The following is a 24,864-nucleotide window of genomic DNA, read 5'->3' on the forward strand; positions in this document are numbered from 1 at the left end:
GAGGGCTCTGTGCTGACGCGGGGCTTGAACTCACGAACTGTACCATCATGACCTGAGCCGGAGTCGGATGCTTAACTGACTGAGCCATCCAGGCGCCCCAGAATAACATTTTTAAATACATATTTATTACCTGGGAAAAACTGGCCAAGTTTCAAAAATGTAGAAAATCTACATTAGAAAAGATAATAAAATTAAGATCAGGGAAGTATTAATGTGGAAATAAGAAAGTGTTAAGGGGGTTCTGATCGTAATTTATAAAATCAGTGAGTTCTGTACGGACTGTAATTGCAGTAGCAAACCTCTCTGAGGGCATCATTGTAGGACATTAGCTCCCTCAAAGTACTTTCCCTTCCAGATGCCGTGAAACTACTTCTGTGAGTTCCTCAAGGGTTTTTAGATTTAGCGAATGAAAACACAGGCTGCCCAGTTAAATGTGAATATCAGATAAACAATGAATAATTTTTAGCGTAAGTGTGTTCCATGAAACATTTGGGTTTTGCCTTTACTAAAAATGATTTGTTGTTAATCTGAAAGAAAGAATGTTGGGGAGCCCTCCCTGACCTTCCACCCCTGGTCTCCTGCAACTTGGGGTCCCGCTGCCCCCACCCCTGGTGGCGCTGTACCCGCGAGTGGGCTCCTAAGCTGGGCAGAGAGCTGCTGCTGTTTACTCAGGTCCCGGGAAGAAGGCTGTGGTCGGCTGAATGGTGCCCCTAAGGCTCGTGCTGCCTTCGTCCCTGGAACCTGGGAACATGTTCTCTTACGTGGCAAAAGGGACTTTGCTGATGTGATTAAGTTGCTTTCCGTGGGGGCACCCGTTGGCTCGGTTGATTAAACATCGGACCGCAGCTCAGGTCACGATCTCACCGTCGGTGGGTTTGAGCCCTGCATCGGGCAGTGTCCGCTTGGGATCCCCTGTCTGCATTACTCTCTGCCCCTCCCCTGCTTGTGCTCTCTGTCAAAACTAAATAAAAACACAAGAAAGACTCAACCATGGGGAGCTTCCCCTGGAGAAACCGGGTGGGCTTAGTGTACTCACAAGGGAAGTCCAGAATGGGTCTTAGGGAACTAAAATCCAGGCTGGTGCTTCTTCCGGAGGCTCAGCGGGGGTGGTGGGGGGGGCGGGGAATCTGTTTCATCACCTTTTCTACCTTCTAGAAGGCTCCTTGGCTGCATCACATCTGCTTCTCTGACCTTCAGGTTCTGTGTCTACCTCTCTCTCTGCCCCTCCCCTGCTCACACTCTCTCTCTCTCTCAAAAATGAATAAATATTTAAAAAAAAGAGAATATTCCATAGGATTCCATAGGGCTGGGACATCTGACACCTTGTAGTTCATACTGAGAAAGTGAGAGAAACACCCGACAGAAGAAGCAGGGACTTCATTGTTCGTTCTTTATGTGCCTTGCCCAAAGCAAAGCCTTTCAGGGGACAAGGTAGGGATCGTGGGGGGGGGGGGGTGGGGGGGTGGGGGGGTGGGGGGGGGGCTAGCGAGATGCTTTGTTGAGAGTCATGGCAAATCTCCCAAATGAGGAAAAAATTTGTATGGGAAAAACCTCTGAGGGAAAAGAAGTTTCTTTTTGAAAATTAATGGTGGGGCACTTGAGTGGCTCAATTGGTTAAGCGTCCAGCTTCAGCTCAGGTCATGATCTCATGGTTCATGCATTTGAGTCTGGCATCAGGTTCTCTGCTGTCAGCCCAGAACCTGCTTCGGACCCTCTGTCCTGCCCCCCACCTCTCTTTCTTCCCCTCCCCCACTTGTGCCCACTGGCTGTCTTTCTAAGAAACAAACATTAAAAAAAAAAAAAAAAAAAACAAGAAAAAGAAAACTAATGGTCATGCCAAAAAAGAGGCTTAAGTTTTTTCATGTTTATTTACTTTTGAGAAAAAGAGAGACAGAGCGTGAGTGGGGCAGGGCAGAGAGGGAGACACAGAATCGGAAGCAGGCTCCAGGCTCCAAGCTGTCAGCACAGAGCCCCATGCGGGGCTTGAACTCACGAACCATGAGATCATAACCTGAGCTGACGTCGGACACTTAACTGACTCAGCCACCCAGGCACCCCCAAAATAGAGGCTCGTAAATGAAGCGCATCCCCAGGTGCCACCGAGGGGTCCACCATGCTCCCTCTTATAGTGCACCCGTGATTTGGGTAAATTCCTGCTGGGAACATTCAGCTTCTGCTTCTGTCAGACCCACGGTCTGTCTGCCACCCTGAGTGGATAGCTGCCCCTTCCCTTGGTTTCTGCACATGAGGCATTTGTGTGGGTGGTGGGCTTGAAGGCAGGTGGAGGGGCCGGCACAGATTTGCGGATCACAATTAAGTGTCACCTGCTGTGTTCTTAAAAGCCTCTGGGAGCCTCTGCTTCAGTCTTTCTGTCTCCTCTCCTTGGCCCCCAAATGCAGAGCAGTTTCACCACAACTTTCGTTGACTTGTTTCCAGCCCGGGGGGAGAGTTCTGCCTTTGAGCCTCATCAGTATATTATCAGGGTATCTTCCTAAATAAACGGAACAACCGCTCTCCCTAAAAGAATGTTGGTGTTTCCATTAAGACAGTTTTAAAACCTCACTGTATAAATAAATGCAGATATCTGCGCTTTAAAATTATTTATGGTAAAGTACATTTTTTGGTAACATGTCTGAAAATTCAAGCTTAGGCTAGTAACAAATTAATATTTTTCTATAATTAAAATAATCGATTGAGAAGATTCAGTGAGGAAGTGCAGCAGTGCATGTGATAATCTTATTATCTTCGTTAAATATTTCCTGAGAAAGCGATAATTACTGTAGTCAAATCGTCAAAGCCGAAATGAGCCACAAGACAAATATTGTAGTTAAACCCTATAGTTCCTCCAGTGTAGGCATTTGCCTACAAAATATAGGTTTCTTCGTTCTTCTAATTAACAGAGGAGTTCTTTCTTAGGTGTGATAGAAATATGATCCCTTACCAAGGTACTCCATTTAAGAAAACTCTCAAGTTGTGGTTATAAACTATTTATGGTCATGTAATGCCGTCTTCTAAAAGGGAATTAGAAACATACTTCAGAAAACCAGCAGCTGCATAATTTGCAGTTAAGACGTGCCACCCTGGAGTATTTGTAAGCCTACTCATTAGCATATATGCCAGAGACATTTGCATATTAGAATTTTTAATTGGTCTGGTGATTCCGCATGGAAACCTTTAGTTGGAAATTTTCACGGGAGGTTCTACTTCCCGTTCTTTTAGACCGAAAAAAATGTCCAAAAATGCCTTCAGAGACTGGCTTGCAGGAGAGAAAAGTATCCTGTATCATCTTTTCCTGCAAAGATGGGACTTTTTCTGCTAGAACATGCATTCTCCTCCCTGCCAATCAAGTGACCTTGGACATGTGGTGCCTCGCTGATGTCACCACCTTCCTGGTGTTTCTTTGTCCGCTGCTCCTCCGACCTCAGAGGCTCCAGGCCAGGACCAGCCTCATAATTTGTGGGGCTCGTTGTGGAAAAACAAGGAATGGCAAGATGGCTAGAGCAGTGCTTATTTATGTGCCAGCTCAGGGCTCTGGGCGCGGGGCTCTGCATGGCTGCTGGAGTGCACCCCCCTGAAGTCAGAACAGTTCAGACCCCGTTTCGGCTCTCTCCGCCCTGTCGACCTTTCCAGGCTTGCCAAATCTACTTCCAAAAATCTTCTGTTTCAGCCGCGGAAACAAAATGTGTCTCCCCTCCTGGCCATGGAAAACAGCCCCCGCTCAAGCTTTCCAGGAATTGAGAAATCAGGAGTGACTTTCCTTCTATTGGCTTCAGTTTTCTTACATCGCTGCTAATTAAATATTCAAGCAATACTTCTTTCTTCTTTGGGCATTTTTGTACTTCGTAGACACAGACCCTTATGTAGCATCCTTCCGTTATTCCGTGAGAATCGGATGACTGCTCTTTCACAAGTTTCGAGATTAGCGTTGTGGTTGCTGGCTGAGCAAATCTATCTCGATGATTCAAAAGAGAAACCTCAAGTCGAAGAAAAGGTTTCTGAACATTTCAAGAGGATGAAGACATCAGAAGGCAACCAGGTTCCTTTCAAAGGAGGTATTGAATCCACTGCTGGGGAATTTATTTTAACAAATGGATTTATCACAGCAAATAAGTATCGCATGCTACTGTGGATAGATGCTGTGTGGCATTCATCAATGAGCAAGTCTGCTCTCTAAAGGAATTTATGATCTAGCAGAGAGGATTGGTATGTAAGCCCATGGTTCTAATAAAGGCGGCAGAAAATCAGGGATCTGGGAAAGTTTCCTGGCAGGTGGATTGCAGCTGGGGCTCAAGTGATTTTTCCAAGGGGAGATGGGAGGTGGGGAAGGTGTTCCAGGAAGGAGAGCCAGTGTGAGCAAAGGCCCAGAGTGGAGAAAGCCCAGGCCGTGCTTGGGTAGTGGCAGATACTCTGGTTATGGGGGGATATGAAGTACAAGTGAGGGAGGACTGGGAAACAGAGCTGCCAGTGCTGGCCAGGACGAAGCCAGAAAGGGACTCAAAGGCCACATTGAGGGGACTGAACTCTATGGAAAGCGATGTGAGAGGTGGGCTTGGGAGCTGGAGCCTTGTACATTTGGGGTTGCATGCTGTAATTTAGGGAGACCACTGGGCACTTGTGCTAGGGAGAGGAGATGTTTGGCGGGGGGCCGGGCAGGGGGAAGGCTCGTGTCTGGGAGGAACGCAATAATGACTTGAGAGAAGGTGGCAGCAGAAAGGATGGAGAGGGCTTATAGGGGCTGGCAGGGAAGGGGAGGAAGCATTCAAGGGTGATGCCAAGGTTTCCAGTCTGGATGACTGGACTGGTTGAGTTACAGGACTTTGAAGTAGGAGGTGGTTTGAGAAGGGAGGTGAAGATTTTGCTGGGTCTGGAGTGAACAGGACGGTCTGCTGGGACATTCAGGTGAGGATATCCCATAGACAGTGACAACATGGGCCCGGTACCCGGGAGAGGGGGGCCTCTGGAGTCACAGGGAGGGGTTAGCTGCACCCAGGTCATGCAGAAAGAAAAGGAGAGAGGGTATGGGCAGATGGGAAAGACACGGGTCAGGAGCTGGATCTTCACTAGGAGACAGGAGAGAAGACCCTTCCGCTTGGAGGTATGGGGCTGGGGGAGACAGAGAGAAGAAAACCCTCTGCTTGGAAGACCACACAGTAGGAGGAAGTATTTTCTGCTCTGGGAGGTCTAAGTGCTTCTGCGGCTGGGAGCTAGGAGGAAAGAACATACGCGTGTGAGTGGGAGATCCATGGTGGAGCAGAAAGCAAAAGCAGGTGGGAGAAGATGCCGGTGAGAAGGCCACATCTATCTGAGTGACTGAACAAACACTCTTTTCTTTGCCGTACACGTGCCACAGATGTCATCTCCTGGAGATGTGGGTTGAATTAATGTGTGCTAAGATGATAAGGCTTTGCGGTGTGTGGCTGTGTCTGACCAGTAGACCTACCTGGTGATGCCGTCAGCCCCAGGTAGAGTGGAAGGCCCTCATCATTGAGGGGAAAGTCGGGCATTGCATTCCACCTGGAGACTGGACACATTTCCTTCATCCATTTTACCTTCTTAATATTTATTTTTTTAAATGCCTATTTACTTTATTCTGGGAGAGAGAGGGACAGAGAGAATCCCATGCAGACTCCACACCATAAGCGCAGAGCCCAACGCGGGGCTCGAACTCAGGAACCTTGTTGAGATCATGACCTGAGCTGAAATCAAGAGTTGGACGCTTAACCAACTGAGCCAGCCAGGCGTCCCCCATTTTACTTTCTTTTTTGCTCTGATGCCTCGTATCTTTTTAACTCCTGCCTTAGCATCTAAATATTGATATTTTTTTGTGTGTTGGAAACTGATTTGCGTTCATAGTTCCTCCACATGTTATTTATTTGCTCCTCGCTATGACTGTATGAGGAGGTCAGGGCAGTTACTGTCTCTACTGGTCTGACCAGTGGCCTGAACCTGGGACATTGAGTGATTGACCACAGTCACACAGGGACTGAGCTGGGGCCAGGAATGGACTCTTTTGATGTAATTCTCTTTCTGTAACACGAGTCGCACGATTAGATGTCACACTCGATATCTTTCTGGTGCTCAGGTTTGAGACGGGAGAGTCCAGGCCTTCAGGTTGAGGTTAGGATTTGGGGTCAGGCCTGCAGCAGTCAGGCTGAGTATGTTCTCTTACTAATTACTCTGAAGAGTGGGACTTTTGTTTTGTCAGGTGTTATGCTCACGACGGCGTTGGGCAGGTTTTGCGACCGTGTACGTGATTGGACTCATGTACAGGGTCACGCAAATCCACCATCTGATGAAGAAGTGCCCACAAATAAGGGGAAGGCAGAGCAGAGGGAGGTAAATTGTGCCAAACGTGTACTTAGCATTACAGTGGGGGCAGTGCCGCAAGCGAGTCAATCCAATCTATGTTTCTGATAAATAGCTGTTACTGTTGTCATTGTGCGACATCAGGTCCCCTTCATGCCTCCATTCCTTTGGTAAGGAATCCATCAGTCTTGCGTGAACCTTCAATTATCCCGCTACACAGTCTGTGGGAAGCAAAGTTATTTCAGCCGATGGCAAATCTCCTTTTTACTCTCCTAACTATTTAGGTAGGAATAAGACCCTGGAACGCTAATAATCTTTTCTAACATCACATAAAATATTGAAAAATCTTCTGTGGATTTTCTGTGCCATCAGCACATTGATGCCTGTGTTCAGGATCCATCCGTGTCTACTCACTCATTCCAAAAACTTCTGCAGAGCACCTACCACATGCCAGGAACCAGGCTAAATCCTGGGCACGTTGGCCCTTCTGGCAAGGGGTGCAACTGCCTTGTTGAAGAGATCGGACACAGTTAGGGCGATCAACCCCAACCAGAAGAATGTTACTAATGATACCATTGTCACGTTGCCTCTACGGATGACAAGCCCACCAAAGAGCTTAGAGTTTTTAAATGTTTACCTTAAAAAATTTTTAAATAATTACAAAGTTGTGCAGAAGTTGCAAGAATACAAAGAACATTGGCTTCCTGGACCATTTGAGAAGAAATTGTTGAGTTGATGCTCATTTTCCCTGAATACTTAGGGGAGTTCTTTATAGGGAAGGCAGCATTGACCCGTATCTTAAGAAATGAAAACACTTTGGATATTTGAAGTGGGCAAAAGGGAATCCCAGAGAAAGGGATTCGTTTGGACAAAACCAAGTACTTGGAAAATTACGAAGCACAAATAAATGACAGTACAATGAAAAGATCAGATCGTGTGTCACTTAAGACTCTTGGTTGGAAGTGGCAAAGTCCAACAGTCAGCTAAGGATAAGAGAGACCTATTGTTTCACTCAAGGGAAAAGTCAGGGTACCTTTAGACGCAGCTCAAAAATATGGCCCAACCCTATTTCTCTACATGTTGTCACTTGGCTTCATTTACGGGCTTCCTCCCAGACAGGCTTTCTTTTCATGATTACAGAAGGGCCGCAACGTCTCCAGACCTCACATTTTGCAGCAGAAAATAGTGTGTCCTTCTTGGGATATTCCCAGAAAGTCTCATCGCATCTCATTGCCTCTGACCGGTCACGTGCATGTCCTTGGACCATACAGTGCATCAAAGGGAATGTGACTTATGCACTGGTTGCCTCAGATCTTGTTCACGTGCTTCACCATCGAAGCTTATCCTCTGGGAGGAGGCCGGGTCTTGTCCAACAACAAGGAGCGAGAGCTTGGTAGAGGTGGTTTCCCAGAGGAAAGTGAAGGTATGGATGGAAAGGAAAGTAGAATAGATTTCAGGAGGTCACGTCAAAAGGGCTGATTGTGTATAACAGGATATGCCAGGATAGGCTCACTCCGGATGTCTTGAGGTCGGCTTTGATGTCTGTTCAGGGTGGTGGTGGCGATGATGATGATTTTCTGTGCTAGACATTGTCCCGTGCCCTTTACTCACACAGAACTAATTTTTTATATGTACCCAGCACAGTCCCCAGCTGGGCCTACATTGACCACTCAATAAAATCCGCTGATTTTGCCACTGTTTGAAGATGCTCAAAGACACAGCCCCAAGGACCGAGTGGCCATCAGGCATATAGGGAATCATTCCTGGAGTATATTATATGTTTTTTTTTAATGTGTAATTTTTTTTTGAGAGAGAGAGAATGAACAGGGGAGGGGCAGAGAGAGAGTGGGAGACAGAGAATCCTAAGCAGGCTGCATACCCAGCTCAGAGCCCGATGTGGGGCTTGATCTCTCGACCATGCCATCATCACCTGAGCCAAAATTAAGAGCCATTTACTTAACTGGCTGAGTTACCAGGGAGCCCCATCTCCCATTTAAAATGTTTGAGGCTCCTAAGAGACAGCCCTTGACCATCATGCCTTGAATAATTCAGGATGCAGGGGATTTGGATAAATCCTGCAGGACAGGACTTTTCAGTTAATAGCAGCTTACTGGGGCTCCTGGGTGGCTCATGAGCGTCTGCCTCTTGATTTCCATCCAGCTCAGGTTGTGATCTCATGGTTGGTGAGGTCGAGCCCCACGTCAGGCTCTGAGATGATCGTGCGGAGCCTGCTTGGGATTCTCTCTCTCCCTCTCTTTCTCTGCCTCTCCCTCACTCATACTCGCTCTCTCTCAAAATAAATAAACATTTTTTTTAAAGTAGCTCACTGAACAGAAATTAGAATTATTAACTTTGATGACCTTAGATGATAATTCGAAAGTTAGTTACCTTCTTGGTATTAACTGGGAATAAAATGATACAATTTGAAATTAGATGCTTAGGAGAAGCATCGGAGTGGGAAGAAGGGCCTGCTAGCTAGTTTTGATACTGTTTGTAGCAGAGGGTCAATAGACAAGAGCTCTAAGTGAGGAGGAATTAAAAATTATATAACGATATTGGTATAAAAGTAGCTACTTTTGCAAAAACACAAGCCTTCCTAATTTCCAAAAGATAAAGAATAGAAAGATTAAAAAAAACGGAGAGACCACATATTGAAAGACCATTATATATATTTCAATATACGTGTCTATGTGTATATAGGGGTATATATACACGTGGGTAAATGCACAAATACACAACATGAAGAAGAGGCAAAATATGTTGATTATAATGTAAATGGGTTTAGCCTATTAAAAGAAGGCTTTATAGTTCTGGCTGCCAAAGGAGAATCTAACACTGTGCCCCTATAAGAGACACTCCTAAAATAAAAAGAGAGAGAGAGAGAAGAGATCTAGGGAGGTTAACAATTAAAGAATGGACAAACGTTTAGTATGCAAAATCATGATTAAGGAAAATAGAAAGGATAAAAACGCAAGAAAGAAACCTGGGTGTCTGGGAAGGTAGCATCCAGATCAGAAAGCATGTTAAAAGACCGAGAAGAGCCCAACATGGGGCTCAGTGTCATGAACTGTGAGATCAGGACCTGAGCCAAAATCAAGAGTTGGACACTTAACCGACTGAGCCACCCAGGCACTGCACAGCAACAATCTTATAACGTAGAATCTATGAAAGATTGCAAGAGAAGTCATCAAAGATGATAACATTAAACTTAACACACTTCTCTCCACTGAGGGAATACCATGTAGACAAAAACTCAGTAAGACTGTAGAAGACCCAATCAGCATGATCATTGAGGTAAATCTTACGGATGACCTAAAGAACAAGGTAAAAGAAGATGCCTTCCTTTAAAGTACACAGGGAAGAGGCACCTGAGTGGCTTAGTTGGTTGAACATTGGACTTTAGCTCAGGTCATGATTTCGTGGTTCCTGAGTTGGAGCCCCACGTCAGGCTCTGTGCTGACAGCTCAGAGCCTGGAGCCTGCTTCCGATTCTGTGTCTCCCTCTCTCTCTGCCCCTCCCCTGCCCACACTCTGTCTTTCTGTCTCTGTCTCTCTCTCTCAAGAGTAAACATTAAAAAAAATGAAAGTACACATGGAAAATTAAGAGAATTGACTCTTAGCCCACAAAGAAGATCTCAATGAATTTAGAGGAATAGAAATAATGCGAGATTCTCTGACCACAAAAAGCTAGAAGTTGACAGCATTAACAAACCAAAACATCCTTCCATGACAAGCACTGGCAGGAAAAGCTACAGTCAACACGTAAGACTGCACTGAACTAAAGACCTTCTGCACAGCAAAGGAAACAAATTGAAACAGCATCCTCCAGAATGGGAGAAAATACTTGCAAACCATATTCTCTGATAATGGGTTAATAAACAAAATAACTGAAGCAACAACATCAACAAAAACCCCACCATCGTCACCAAAACAACAATCAAAAGGTCCTCTGTTAAACAACTCTTCGGTCAAAGGGAAAATGCAAAATGAAATCGGAGACGTTCTTAAAGGTAAGTACAGGTACAATTATGACCTGTTCAAGTCTATGGGACATAGCAAAAATAGTTACCAGCGGAAACTTGTTGCATTAAGTCCATATGGCAGTAGTAGTAAAAAAAATCTTTTATCAAAAAAATGCTTATTTATTGAGAGAGAGAGACAGAGAACACGTATGCACATGCGCATGCCAGTAGGGGAGGGGCAGAGGGAGCAAGAGCGAGGATCCCCAGCAGGCTTCTTGCTCAGCATGGAGCCCAATGCAGGGCTTGATCTCAAGACCCTGGGATCATGACCTCAGCTGGAATCAAGAGTCAGATGCTTAAACAACTGAGCATGGCAATAAATAAATAAGTTAGGCACCAATGCAAAAAGCTAGAAAAAGAACAGACTAAAAGAGAGGGGAAGGTAGGGTTTGATAAACATAAAGAAGTCAGTACATCAGGAAATGGAAAAGCAATAGAAATCATGAGGGAATCCAAAAGTGGGTTTCGTTAAGTAAAAACCAACAAAATGGACAAACCACCCACTTACCAACTTAAGAAAAGGATGGAGAAAACAGAAATTTACAGCCTAGGAGTGACAAAGGGTGAAACTCAAAAATAAAAAAATCGAGAATACTACTTACAACTCAAGGGGAATAAATACGAAAACGTAAATAAAATGTGAAAATCTGTAGAAAAATGCAACTTCTTGAAATTTAACCTAGGAAAGACACTAAATCTCAACAGAATGATTACCACAGAAGAAATAGAAAAATAAAGAATTATCTTCCCCAAGAAGCACCAGGTGTAAAAAGCACCTTGCAAGTTCACATAATCCCAATACCTCCCTAATGGTTCTAGGGGGTAAAAAATGAAGAAAACCTTGTTGTAAAGTGAGCCCGTCATTAATCCTCAAATGTGAAAAGATTTCGTTGAAAAATAAAACTTCTGATTTGATCTTGCTTATAATTTTTTTTAACGTATTTATTTTTGAGACAGAGAGAGAGCATGAATGGGGGGAGGGTCAGAGAGAGAGGGAGACACAGACTCCGAAGCGGGCTCCAGGCTCTGAGCTGTCAGCCCAGAGCCCGACGTGGGGCTCGAACTCACAGACCGCGAGATTGTGACCTGAGCCAAAGTCGGACACTTAACCGACTGAGCCACCCAGGTGCCCCTGATCTTGCTTATAAATAGTGATGATAAAGTTTTTAAATAAAAGGTATCCAAAAGAACCCAATAGCACATTAAAGGAACGATGTGTTAAGAACAGAGGAGATTCATTCCAGAATGCAAGGAAGGTCCAGTATTGGGAAATATATTGATATGCCATACTGGCCATAGAGCTAAGGGGCTAAAGCATATGACCATCTCCGTAGATACGGAGGAGGCACTGGACAAAACTCAATACCTGTGGTAGCTTCTATAGGTGTCACAACAAAGGAGCATGGTCTGGGTAGCTACCTCCTCATACTTACAGATGCTGGAAGTTCAAGGTCAAGGAGTTGGCAGAGGGGGTTTCTTCTGAAGCCTCCTCCCTTAGCTGGTACATGTTGTCCTCCTTGTTGCCTCGTATCACCTTCCCTACGTGTGCATGCACTTCTGGTGCCTCTTGGTGTGTCCAAGTTTCTTCCTCTTGTAAGGACAACAGTCAGATTGCGTTAGGACCCACCCTCATGGCTTCATTTTAACTTAGTCACCCCTTTAAAAGTTTTTTTTTTCCTCCAAATATGGTCCCATTCCGATGTACTGAGTTACGGCTTCAACATATGAATTTGGGGGGCCATGATTCAGCACATAAAATACTCCTTTGCTTTATCAGCAATTATCCCTATGGTCATATAGGCACTGATGGATGCTTTCATCACAGGTAAGACATATATGCCTCAGACCAAAGTTAGCTTCCTACTTAATGGGAAAACACTTGGGGCTTTGCTGCCAAAGGTTGGAGCAAGAAATAACGTCCAGTGTCTTTACTGTCTAATATTGTTATTAGCCAATGTAATCAGACAAAGCAAAGCACTTGCAGCATGGATATTAGGAATAGAAAAATATTTTCATTTATAAATAATACGGTTATGTGACAACCCGAAGAGCCAATGAGAAGCTGCTATAAAATTGTAAGAAAATTTAGTAAATTAACAAGGGATAAAATCACACAAATCAACAGATGTCTCGTATGTAAACAAAAACCAACTTGAGGGCATAACGGAAGACAAGACTGCGTTTACAACGGCGAGAAAGACAATGAAATGTGTAGATGTACACCTAGCGAGAAATGTCCAAAATCTGTATGGAGTGTGTAAACCCTGCTGGCGGATACTAAAGGGGCCATGAGCAAATGAGAAAATGTCCCATGATTTGGATGGGAAGACTCATTTCCACTAATGGTCAGTTCCTCACAGGTCAATTTGTAAGGCGAAGGTAATCTCAGAAAACTCAGTGATGATTTTTTAAACTGGACCGAGACAGGTCATGTATGAAGTTTATTTAGAGCAACAAATGAGGAACATTCACTAGAACTGGTGGGACGTGAGTTCTAGGGGTGAGGACCAGAGGTTAAACACGCTATGAAGCTTCTAGAATTAAAAGACTTAGACATGACATAAAGCTTCTATACCCAAAACAGAGTGGGGTTGGCACATTCCTAGACGAATGGAACAGAGTAGAAAAATCTGGAAATAGGCCCACTAGCATATGAAAATTTAGTGCTTGAGAAAAATGGGGTTTCACGCCAGAGTCCTCAGAACTTGTTAGTTCTTTGGTTAGAGGAGTTTGCGATTACAGGGTGTTTCAGATTGGATACTGTTCCCCCAAATTTCATGCCCTTCCCCAAACCTCAGAGTGTGATGTTATTTGGAGATGGGGTCATTGCAGATGTCATTCGTTGAGATGAGAGCCTATGGATTACGGTAGGCCCTTAAGTGAACATGACTGGTATCCTCGTGTGAAGGAATGCAGAGACACACGGGAGAGAGGGCCATGAGACAATGGAGGCAGAAGTTGGGTGATGTGTCTGCAAACCAGGGACACCAAGGATGGCCAGCAACCCCCAGAGGATGGAAGAGGCAAGGAAGGATTCTTCCTTTAGAGCCTTCAGAGAGAAGGTGGCCCTGCCAACTCTTTGACTTTAGGTTTGTTGCTTCCAGAACTTGGGGAGGCTAACTGTCCATCGTTATAAGCCACTTGCGGTGTGACGGTTTCATTACAGTGGCCTCAGCACAGGAATACACGGGGTGTTGAAGACAGAAAGGCTACTCCACAAGAGCTGGGGCCTGCCAGCCTGTGGGGACCTTGGGAGGCAGGGAGTCAGGGGCATAAATACTTTGATCCTGTTCCCTTCCCCTGCTCGCTTTGAGCTATCTAGTATGGTGGCCATTGCCACGTGCAGCTAATGTGCACTTGAAAAGTGTTTAGTGCGGACTGACATGTGCTGTGAGTGTAACATACACCCTGGGTTGTGAAGACTTAGGAAAAAAAGATTGTAAAATACGTCATCAGCATTTTTAAAAAATATTGATTGCAAGTTGACATGGTAATGTTTTAGGTATGTTGTCTTAAATAAAATATATTCTTAAAATGAAGGTCACCCATTTATTTTCACTTTTTAAAAATTGTGTCTTATTTGTGAGTTTTATTTTTAAAAATATGGCTACTAGAAAACTTTAAATGACACCTGGCCCACGTTGGTGGCTTGACTTATTTCTGTGGAACAGCACTGCTGAAAAAGGCAGAGGGCAGGCCGTTCTGCTGAGATTGTCCATTATGACAGCTTCCTGGGCCCAGGACAAAGGGACTGGGAGCAGGAGGAAGGTGGATGCAAAGAGGCAGACACAAGATATCGGACACAAGTACCTACTGTGTGCCAGGAATGGTTTTAGAGGCTGAGAATAAAGCAGTGAAAAATCCAGATGAAAGAGGGTAGTGCCTTGGGGTGGGAGCAGTGGGGATGGGGAGAGAAGGACAGATTTAAGAAGTAGCTGGGAAGCAGAATTGATGGAACTTGGAAATTGTCCTGGGAAAGACAGAGGAGCCAGGTTTGTAGACTGTGTAAGTAAACAGCGACGCCGTTTCCCGAGGCTGGAGGAGCTACAAGGAGCAAGGGTGGTGCACGAGAGGAGGGGTGGTTTCTATTTTGGGAGTGATGAGTTTGTTTGTGAAACCTAGTTGAGTACATGGAACCGGAGCTTAGGAAAAAATATGCGCTAGAGATTCTGATTTGGAAATTATCAGCAGATGTTACAAACCGTTGCATCTTTAACAGGTTTGACAGCAGTTATTTGAGACACAGACACAGGGGCCACAAGCTGCCCCATTCCACCTTTCCAGTCGAAGAAACACTTGTAATAATCGCAAAATTTCCCTGTCTAAAGACATTCTGAGATTATTTATATAATAAAATACACATATTTATGATTATATGATTATAATATCTCACAAAACTTAGCAATAGGCGTCTGAGGGGTTCATATTTGTACCATTACACGTTGTCCTAAATCTGAGCACTGGAAAATTATGGGCCAAAAATGCTATGGGTGCTAATAGGCATCTCATTATATAGCAAACCAAATAGCTTGTAAGAAATTAAAGTGATAATGATGAACTCAAACTAATAAAGATTTCTAATTAAAACGGAATAATAGCAACTACCGACCACAACAACTCAAGGCAGTGTTGACAATACGTTAATGACAAAGCATTGTCCCTGAAAATTCCAAGGGCTCATTTGCACAGGAAGAGGGAAAGAAACAATACTGTTAGGCAAAATCCTCAGTAAATTCTAATACAGGGCTGATTTAGTTTAAGAACTCCAAATTTAGAAACACATTTCACGGGTACCTCTTTGTCCTATAAAAATAAAAGACTTTGGAACTGCCTGCCATTTGCCTGTTAGAAAAGAAAGTGATTTGTACAAAACCGTTTGCACAAAAGTATTTTCAGCCTGTCCTGTCCCCTTCCAAGGGGGATCCTGATGTTTTGTGTGTGGGTCTTTGCTGTGTTCATCTGTGTAGTGAGTGGAGAAGGAGGGAGGAAAGCTAGATTGATTATATAAGAAAATGGGAGAGAGATTTGTGGAGGAAAGGTGGATGCCTAAAGCCAAGATGGGCTGGAAGGGTTTTTAGGGGGGAGGTGGGGGGGCAGGATGCACAGGAAAAATTAGAGAAAGGGGAGAGATTTAGAGGATGCAGCCACCCAGAGGGGCGGGACTCGGAAGGAATTCAAATCCTCCCAGACAGAGCTAGGCAATGTGGTTCCCTTATTTGCACCGCACTTGGGAGCCTTCACTAACCACCGAAATGGCTTTTCAAGTTTTGGCTGTCGTTTTGTTGCTGTTACATCTCTACTGGGGTAACTGGAAGAGATCTCACAGCCTCTCAGAGATAGGGTGAGACATTCTGCTGTGGACGGTGGTTGGATGTCCATGAGTTGACGACACGGCTCCAGGTGAGGACACAGCCTAGGGATCTCATGCTCGGCAAATGCTCCAGCCACCAATCCTTGAGGACCTGCTGTCAATGACTCTGTGGAGGCTGCATCTTTGGGAGGATCCTTGTTCTCTCCGTGGCTTGATCGAAGTGCTTTGATGTGTATATTCTCGTGTTCTGTGCTGACTCAGAAAAAGCAAAGCCCATGTGGCATGAAATCTGTAACGGCTACCACCTTGTTTTCAGGGTCCCAAGTTCATCAAGCACCCAGCTTACTTCTGCTCCCTTTTGCTGTTGAGGAGTGAGAGCTAGAGCCTCATGTGATAGATTTGGCTGACGCCTATGAGGAAAACCTGACTTACACAGGTAAATAGCTGGAAAAAAGATGACTATTCTAATAGTCTTTACAAGTAATTGGGGCAATTCTTCTATGTCAAAACTTGAAGGTAGTTTCTCAAAAGCTAGTTGCAGTGGGGGACGTGGAATGATATCAATGAACTGTTCATTCTCTGTTATGTTAAAATCCATTTTTCTATCTTGTACTTTAAATGGATCTTTTACCCATACATGATTTTGTAACACGGTGCACTGGTCACTTGGAAAATGTTGGCTCACCTAGTTAGACGGTTCTTCTGGATGTTGATATATTTCATTAGACACTATCAAGAATTACATTTATTAATATCAGCACCAATCACATCAGAAGAGTGTTTAAATATATTGGAAGGCTCTCCATCTCATGGTGGCATATGCACGTTTTCCAAAATGTAATTTTCACTTGAAAGCTTGAATGTTATTATTGGCAACAAAGAGTATCAGTTGTTTTCCTTGAAGTGACAGGTGCATTTCATTCACCCCAGAGAAAATATCTGCCAGTTACCCAAGTCTGAACTACCATAGTCTGTTAGAAGCTCTTTCAAGTAGAAACAGTGTTCCATGAAAAAAAAAAATGGCTAGTTCAGCATGCAACTCAAATAATTATTTGAGAACTTTTATTCAAGACAACTATTATCCTTGGGGATATGTAGTTCCCACATTTCCCCCAAGGGATATTTAAAGATGTGTTCTTACAGGGAGAGACGAAATTAATCATCTTTACTGTTTCAAGAACATTTTTGGGTGAAACTGGCTTATTTTTTTCTTTGAGTGCTGCTGGTGACCGACACAGTGCCGAGTGGTGGTGTTTGGTGCCATACGACCACTGGTTGCTGATGCACCAATAGTTTTACTCCCACTGTTTGCACCATCAGCGCGAATGTCAACAGAGAGGAAGACGTAAATGGTATCTTGGTAGTACTTTGAAAATTGTTTTACTCGCACAGACTCTCTGAAAGAACCTCAGCACACCCAGGGGTCCACAGACCCCACTGGGTGAGGTGCTGGTGGAGTTGGTCTTTGTTATTCATGGCTTCAATATTTGTGAGTTCATCTACATACTGAGATTTAACTCCCAGCCAGTACTCACGGCATGTTTGTGGCTGTTTGTGGACAAGCACGTGCCCATAGTGGCTTCAATATGAGTGGCTCGATGTGCACATTCCCAGCTGAGGTGGGACAAGGTGACACTCTGCCTTCTTGTTTTGGGGCTTATACCATAAACAGGGATCCTTTATGCAATTAATTTAGTTCTATTCTTTTAGTTTTGTGCTCTTTCTTGTTAATTTCACTGTTTAAAATGGCCCCCAAGTGTAGTGCTAAAGTATGGTCTTGTGTTTCCGAGCACAAGTAGGCTGTGATGTGCTTTTTGGAGAAAATATGTACGTTAGATAAGTTTTGTTCAGGCATGAAATAAAGTGTTTTGCCCAGGAGTTCAATGTGAGTTAACTATATATATATTAAATGAGGTATCTTTAAACAGAAAAGCGCATAAAGCAAGGTTACATAATGATCAGTTGATGAGAATATTGTGGCCAGAGAGGCCAGTTACCTGTTTGTAATTTAAAATAAAATTGGTGGGCACGTTGTTGATGATCTCGATTCCTTGAAAGACTTTGGATCACCTTGAGCAAGTACAGCTGTTTAAGAACTCTCTGACTTAGAAGTAATTTGTGAGAGATTTTAAAGACTTACTGAGGTCTGTTCATTTTGAGGGACAAGAAGCAGTGGGGAAACTGAGGAAGGAAAAGTGCAGAACATCCGTGATTGTTCAGCTCAGATTCTTCATAGTTTTTGACTCCATCTTTGGAGGAGAGAGGCCACAACTTATAACATTTGTGACTTAAAGACGTCCCTTGTCTCCTGCAATCTCATCAGATTGCATGAAGAACCTAAAACAAACACGCTTTAGTAACACTTGCCATGGTGGGACCACACTGTGACGTAAGCCATGATGCATACTGTCTTGTTGGCTTGGACGCTAACCTCATGAGGTAGGATGTCTTCTCCCCATTTCATAGATAGCAAACTGATGAGCAAACTGTAGAAGCTAAATGACTTGCCCTATGTTACTCATCCTGTAAGTGACCAGGCAGGGTCCCACACCCAGCTTCTTTGACCCCCAAGTTTGTGTTCTTCCATTGGGCAGTGTTGGGAACAGTTTCCCAGCAGATCTGGAGAGGCCAGCAGAACTTATAGAGCCTTTTGACTCGCCTAAGGTGCCAGCACTCAGTATGACACCCAGGAGCCAGACTTGGACCGACCATTCCCATTTCGACATGTTGGTTGCTTTACTTTCAATGTCACGTACTCTTCCACTGGGCCTCCCATTTTCCAGTGCCATCAGTGATCAGAGTTACCTTGTTCTTGGGTGGGGCCAACCAGAGAAGTCGGCCAGTGCCCAGCGCAGGAAAAAGCAGCCACCACCAGAGGGCACTGTGACCCTTAGTGGTTGGTACCTGAAGGACAAATGGCCCCAGCCACTTTCGCAACAGAGAAAGGTGATTTCTCTGAGATTTACATTCTCTTTTGGCCCAGACGTTGCCTTGTGAGGATAAATCACAGTGGTTGCTGCATGTTATAGAATCCTTATGCGCTCTGCTGGTATATTGCAGTTGAAAGGATACGAGCCACGTTGACGCATTTTCCCCTTCCACCTACCAATGATGGATGAGGATGGCTGAGGCTGCCTTTTCCCAAAGCACAAATGCATTCAGGGGCTCTCTTTAGAATCTGCCGTTCAACTGATTCCAACACTAAAATATAATAAGTGGTGTCAGAGAAAGTTCCCAAGATTGCTTGGGATCAGAAGCAAAACCCTAGGCCATCCTGGCCTTTGTTGATTTTAATTAAATATAGTGTTCAAGTGTCAGAAGCTCAGTCGACTAGAAGGGGAGTTAGAGCCCAAGATAGGGAAAGCAAAGATTCCTTTACGTAATGGGAACTACCATCACCTCTTGTATCAAGCAGCCCCTATGTAACTGGCTTAAATTCTTCTGACCAAGATGGGATTAGAGACTCTGATGTTTAAAACTATAATGTGATTTGAACGTTATGGAAAGGAAGACAGGGGATGGGTAATGGGCCAGTTCAGCCACAATTTGGTCCATTGTTTTTCACACTCTGTTCATGGGCAACATCTTTGAGGAAGGAAAATCTTGGCAAAGACATCACACAAGATGACTGGCACTGGCCAGTGGTATGTCATTGTCCATCCAAGAACAGAGGCAATGCCGTTGGGCAACACTCCACCAGTCCTGCTGTTTGACACATGGTGCTCTGGTCTGTCGGTGGGGAATTGCCCTGAATAGGGCACCCTCACCGTGTGGATTCTGCCTGGGCTGCACCACTCCCTTTCTTGTCAAAACCCTTGGGCTAGTTCTTAGCAGATTATATAATAAATGCTCCCTCCCATGGCTCACCAAGTTTCCAGTCAAGGTACTGGACTTCAGCATGGGATGACCCTTTCCATAGAGATCTGCATTTTAATAGGAGATTTAGGAATTTTAAAAATTATAAAATTAGTCCGTTCTAATAAAAAAATGTAAATCTCCTTTATTATCCCCTACCTGTCAATTATATTCTCCAGGTATAATCACTATTCATAGTTTAGTGTGTATTCCTCCAGAACATTTTCTGTACACATAGAAACATCTATTATGCATTGGTACATATTCTTTTAATTTTTGTTTTTTAACAAAGTTGTGTATAAATTCTCTATAGTGGTCACCCCCCCCCCCCCCCCCAATAACCAGGCATGGGTGCCCATCCAAGTGAGAGAAACAGCTACCTTGTTCATTTTAACTGCTGCATGGAGTTCCATAGCATGGGGGGGGGGGGTATCATAATTTATGGACCAGTTTTTATGGGTGGGCTTTTAGGAGGTCTCCAGTTTTTTTGCCATTGTAAACAAAACAAATACTTTTGGCTGCATGGAGTTGCTGTGCATTGTTACTGGTACGAGGCCTTACCAAAACAGTCCCAATGTATTCTCAGTAGAGGAATTTTGAAGAGGAGAAGTTTTAATGCCAAGAAAAGTGACTGTGAAGCAGTGGGTTGGGCTTGCTGAGTGCCAGGCTAGGGGAGGCTGGTCCTATTGGCAAAGGAGGAAAATGGTGGCCTCTTGGCCTGCTAGGGTAAGTAAGGGTGTCTGTTCAGCCACAACGGTGGAATCTGCAGTGTGCTCCCTTTGCTTATGATGGGAAACATTACACGTCCACAGACCCATCTTCCACCCCCTTGATTGCAAAAGATTCATTAGGGGGTGCCTGGTTGGCTCAGTTGGCAGAGCATGTGACTCTTGATCTTGGGGTTGTGACATCAAGCATCCTATCTTACACCTCATAAAAGGCCTGAATGATCTCACACTTGCACATTTTTGTAATTGTAAGACCTGATGCCACATTTCCAGTGAACTAAAATGGCTTTCCAAGATAGCACCTTCTAATGGCATGACACCAACAGGAAAAGTTGAAGTCAGAGCAGTCAGTTTCAATGGTATCTGACAAAGCTTAATTAATTGATGTGTCGATGAAACCATTTATAGGGTGCCTACTAAGGGCCACACAGGGTGAAGTGCTCAGTATACAGAGATGGTGAAGACAGTCTGTGTTCTCAGAGCTGAAAAATACGCCATTGGAGCAACGTGGTCCTGTAGCTAGGTGAGGTCCATCCAGCTCTCCCTGCCCATAGGTGCACTCACCTATATGGAGAGCACCGTTGAAGATGGCATTTATCTTTGCATCTGCTGAGAACATCTCCCAGTGCAGAACATTGATGAGACCCCCACTGGCTGCTCCAGTGGAATCACTGCATCCCTGGGCTGGGCCTTAAAGTTAATAAAGTGCATGAGAACCACCCAGTGAGGTCAGTGTCAAGTGGACACTCAGTACATCATGGCTGACTGGCCACAGACTAGCAGTGACTAACCGGGAAGCCAAGTTGTGCATACAGGTGAGCAGTCTTTGGCCTCTGGTGGGGCCTCCGTGCTTGACCCCTCTGGCCTCTGGTGGGGCCTCCGTGCTTGACCCCTCTGGCCTCCGGTGGGGCCTCCAGACTTGACCCCTCTGGCCTCCGGTGGGGCCTCCAGACTTGACCCCTCTGCATAGTGTTCATTCAAATTTGACAAACGGCAGGATTCTTGCATCTGAATCTCCCAGGGAAACTTGTTAAACATGAGGACTCCTGGGCCCCAACCACAAGGCTTGTGGTTTAGTGGTTCTGGGATGGAGTCTAGGAATCCGTGTCTTTAACATGTCAGGTCATTCTTATTACCAGTGGGCTGGGGTGGGGACGTCCCAGGTTGACGACTGGCCAAGGGGCTGCTTGTGACCTCCTGACACGTTCTTTCCCCCTTACCTTCCAAAGAATATAATAAAATTTGAGTTAGCTACCAACTTTTAAAGATCAGCATTTTGTTTTCCTGAGTCTTGAAGTGGATGAGGGTGTAAAGTGACTTAGAGAAATAGCCAAAGTGCTCCTAAGGACCCTTTGATGCTCAGGACTGGAAGAGCTGAGGCTCTGAGAGGGGCAGGGTGGGATATTGGGATTGACTGAGAGCAGTTGGATCCATGGAGAGCTAGGAAATTTATTCTCTAAAGAAGCTGGGGTGGAAAATACCCAGGCTGCAGACAGCAGGGCTGAGGCACAGAGCTGGCCGTCAGGGATTACGTGAAAGTCTATGTCTGGAGCTTTCTCTGGAATATTGCAGCCAGGCTGTGTCCCCAGAGAGGACACTAGAGCATTCTACTGTAGGGGTGTAGGAAGAGCTCCAGAGAAAAGACCCCGATCCCCTGGGCTGAAGCCCACTGGTCAACAATCACAAGCCTCAGGTATAGCCTTTTCAGACCTTCCTCTTGGATATGAACAAAGAGCAGAGGACGACCAGAACTTGAGGAAGAAATCCTGCACCATGAAAGTGAGAGAAACCAGCAAACAAGTAGAAGAAAGAGATCCCAAGGAAACATGATTGTAGGAATCAGCAAACAATTTCACGATTTACTTACTATTCTCAGATCAGAGACACACTGCATCCAGAAACCAGGAGCAGGGGCTAATGGGAAAGGAATCCTCAGGGAGATAGAATGAGCTCTTGGAAACTGAAAATATGGTAGCTATCCGTGAGCTTAGAGGAAGTGGACAATAAAGAATCCAGGAAATATCTCCCAAAGTAAAATACTACTAAGAAAAGAGTAATGGAGGGGCGTCTGGGTGGCTCAGTTGGTTAAGTGTCCAACTTCAGCTCAGGCCATGATCTTGTGGTCTGTGGGTTCGAGCCCTGCATTGGGTTCTGCGCGGACAGCTCACAGCCTGGAGCCTGCTTCAGATTCTGTCTCCCTCTCTCTCTGCCCCTCCTCCACTCACACTCTGTCTCTCAAAAATAAATGTTAAAAAAATTTTTTTAAAAAGTAATGGAAAATATGTAAGAGTGGGGGCAGGAGAGAGTGGGTCTAGGAGTCCAATATCTGATTCATAGGAATTCCAGGAAAAAAGAAGAGAGAAAATGGAGGGAGGGAATTACTGAAGATAGAACTCAAGAAACAGATTTGAAGGACATGAACCGCTCTACTAAAAAGCCAAAGCAGAATCAGGAGTGACGACGATACTATCAATAGTCATAAAACCCAATATTTACTGATTTTGCACTATGTGCCAAGTGCTGTTCTGAGGGCTCTGATGTATTATCTCATTAATCTGCACAACCGCCTTGCAAGAAGGACGCTCATGCCTGTTTTAAGAGACACACTATTAAGTTACGTGCCCAGGATCACATGGTTCATAAATGGCATTGTGGGGTTTTGGGCCCCAGTGTTCTAAACAACATCTGCCTGTGTCACCATAACATGTCAGGACACCATGCCTGAAGAGAAGACCCTAACGTTTGCAGGAAGAGACAGAGAAGTGGGACACAGCCAAAGGCATGTGAATTGGAGAGTATTGGATTTATCTAACACAGTCTTAGAAATGGGAAGATGATGGAGAGATGCCTTCAAAATTCTGAGGGAATATGGTTTTCAAGGCAGAAATCTATACCAGCCAAATTCCCAATTGAGTGTGACAGTAGAAGAGACACATTTCAAGCATGTGAGGCTCAAACAGGTTACCTCTCAAGCACCCTTTTTAGGAAACAACCAGAAATATGCTTCAGCAGAACAACAACCGAGAAAAACATGGAACCTCAAAACAGGGAACCCAGCCCAGGAGGAGGCCTGGGGGTACAATGGGAGGAGACCGAGGTCACTGAAAAAGGATGTGGCCATGTGGGGAGAGGTTGGGTGCTGTGAGAGCTAAAAAAAAAAAAAAAATCCTCAACCTCTGTGAATGCAGGAAATAATGAAACTAGAAAACAGCTGAATAAGCATACTTTTCAGTAATATGGAAGAAGCTACCAGAAGAAATAGTTAAAAGTGGTGGTCGTGGAATGGGAATGGTGGGTGGAGGGGCCACGACAGGGGCCGCCGTTGTTATAAGCCTTTGATTTTTTTGAGTTTTTCTTTACTTTTGATTTTTTAATTTTTTAATTTATTTGTTATTCTTTAAAAGAGATTTTATTTTAAAGAGAGAGACAGTGTGTGCAAGCGGGGAAGGGGCAAAGAGAGAGGGAGACAGGATCTTAAGCAGGCTGCATGCTCAGTGTGGAGCCCGACATGGGGCTCGATCATCCCACAACCCTGGGATCATGTCATGAGCTGAAATCAAGAGTCGGAGGCTCAACCGACTGAGCCATGCAGGCACCCCACTTTTGATTTTTTTAGAATAGTTTTAGGTTCACAGTAAATCTGAGCAGAAGGTTCAGAGATTTCCTACATACCCTCCACCCTCACATATTCCTCCACAATCTACGTCCCCCACCAGGTGGTATATACGTAACAACTGATGATCCTGCATGGACCCGTCATAGTTACCTGCAGTCCGTGGTTGACATTAGGGTTCACTCTTGGTGTTGTGCATTCTAAGGGTTTGGACAAATGTGTGGTGACATGTATCCACCATTATGATGTCATAGAGAGTAGCTTCCCTGCCCTGCCAATCCGCTGGGCTCTGCCTGTTCAACTCCCACTCCTCTCCCCTGGGAACTAATCTTTTCATTGCCTCTGTAGTTTTTAAGTCTTTGATTTTCCAACTATAGGCATGCATTAAGTTGATTAAGAAAAATGCGGTGGCTTTCACCTAAAACACGGACATCTGGCTTCTTTCGAAATACCAGCTCAGGGCTGTCACCGTGCCTGGGAGCTTTGGATGAAGCTCCATAGCTGGGCATCCTTTTGGATAAGAGTTGTCCTTCTGAGTTTGCTATTGCCCCAAACAGGTCAGCGTTCTTCATTTATTTTACTTCTGTGCCTTGTAGGCTTTGAGTATGTGCCTTGTAGTTGAGTGAATCTCCTCTATACCCTGCTCAGCTGTCAACCTGCCCAGGAGTAAGTGTGTGGAAGGTTCATTAGGGAAAGGTTCTTAGGTGCCACTGGTGAGGCTGACACCAGTAGTTCCCCCCCACACACACAGGGGTCCCATTCTGTATCCCAGAACAGCTTGCTAAATCACGCTGTTTCCAGAAAGCCCCGGTAGCGGATTACATAAGTGGGATTAATGCTGATTTAGTGAAATCCCACTTTGAGAGACTCATCTTGCAGGCAAATGCATTCAAGCCCAATACCCTTAATGGGGGTTGTCTCCACTGAGCAGATGGCAGGTGGCCCATCCGTTCTGCTTTCAGGAGCTTCTCCTACAGCAAATCCACCAGGATGACAAGGACGAAATCGTCTAGTTGGAATGTTGTCAGTA

The 24,864-nt window shown here is 44.8% G+C and overlaps 1 protein-coding gene and 1 long non-coding RNA gene across 2 annotated transcripts in view; one reads left to right on the plus strand and one right to left on the minus strand.

Annotated features, from left to right (window-relative positions):
- Positions 1 to 6,337: 6,337 nt before the first annotated feature.
- Positions 6,338 to 24,056, minus strand: LOC132684764 (uncharacterized). Its single transcript, XR_009612782.3, has 3 exons — positions 23,988 to 24,056; positions 11,761 to 11,917; positions 6,338 to 6,527 (listed from the first exon to the last, which is right to left on the minus strand). It is a non-coding gene; the product is annotated as an uncharacterized LOC132684764 (long non-coding RNA).
- An 83-nt stretch (positions 24,057 to 24,139) lies between these two features.
- CD2H10orf90 (chromosome D2 C10orf90 homolog) overlaps positions 24,140 to 24,864 on the plus strand; it is a 270,251-nt gene continuing 269,526 nt past the window's right edge. The window contains 1 exon segment of the mRNA XM_060641211.3: positions 24,140 to 24,391. The gene's annotated coding sequence lies outside the window, so the exon portion shown is untranslated.

Source organism: Panthera onca, chromosome D2, assembly GCF_046562875.1.
Source record: "Panthera onca isolate mPanOnc1 chromosome D2, mPanOnc1 haplotype 2, whole genome shotgun sequence".
Classification (NCBI taxonomy): Eukaryota; Metazoa; Chordata; class Mammalia; order Carnivora; family Felidae; genus Panthera; species Panthera onca.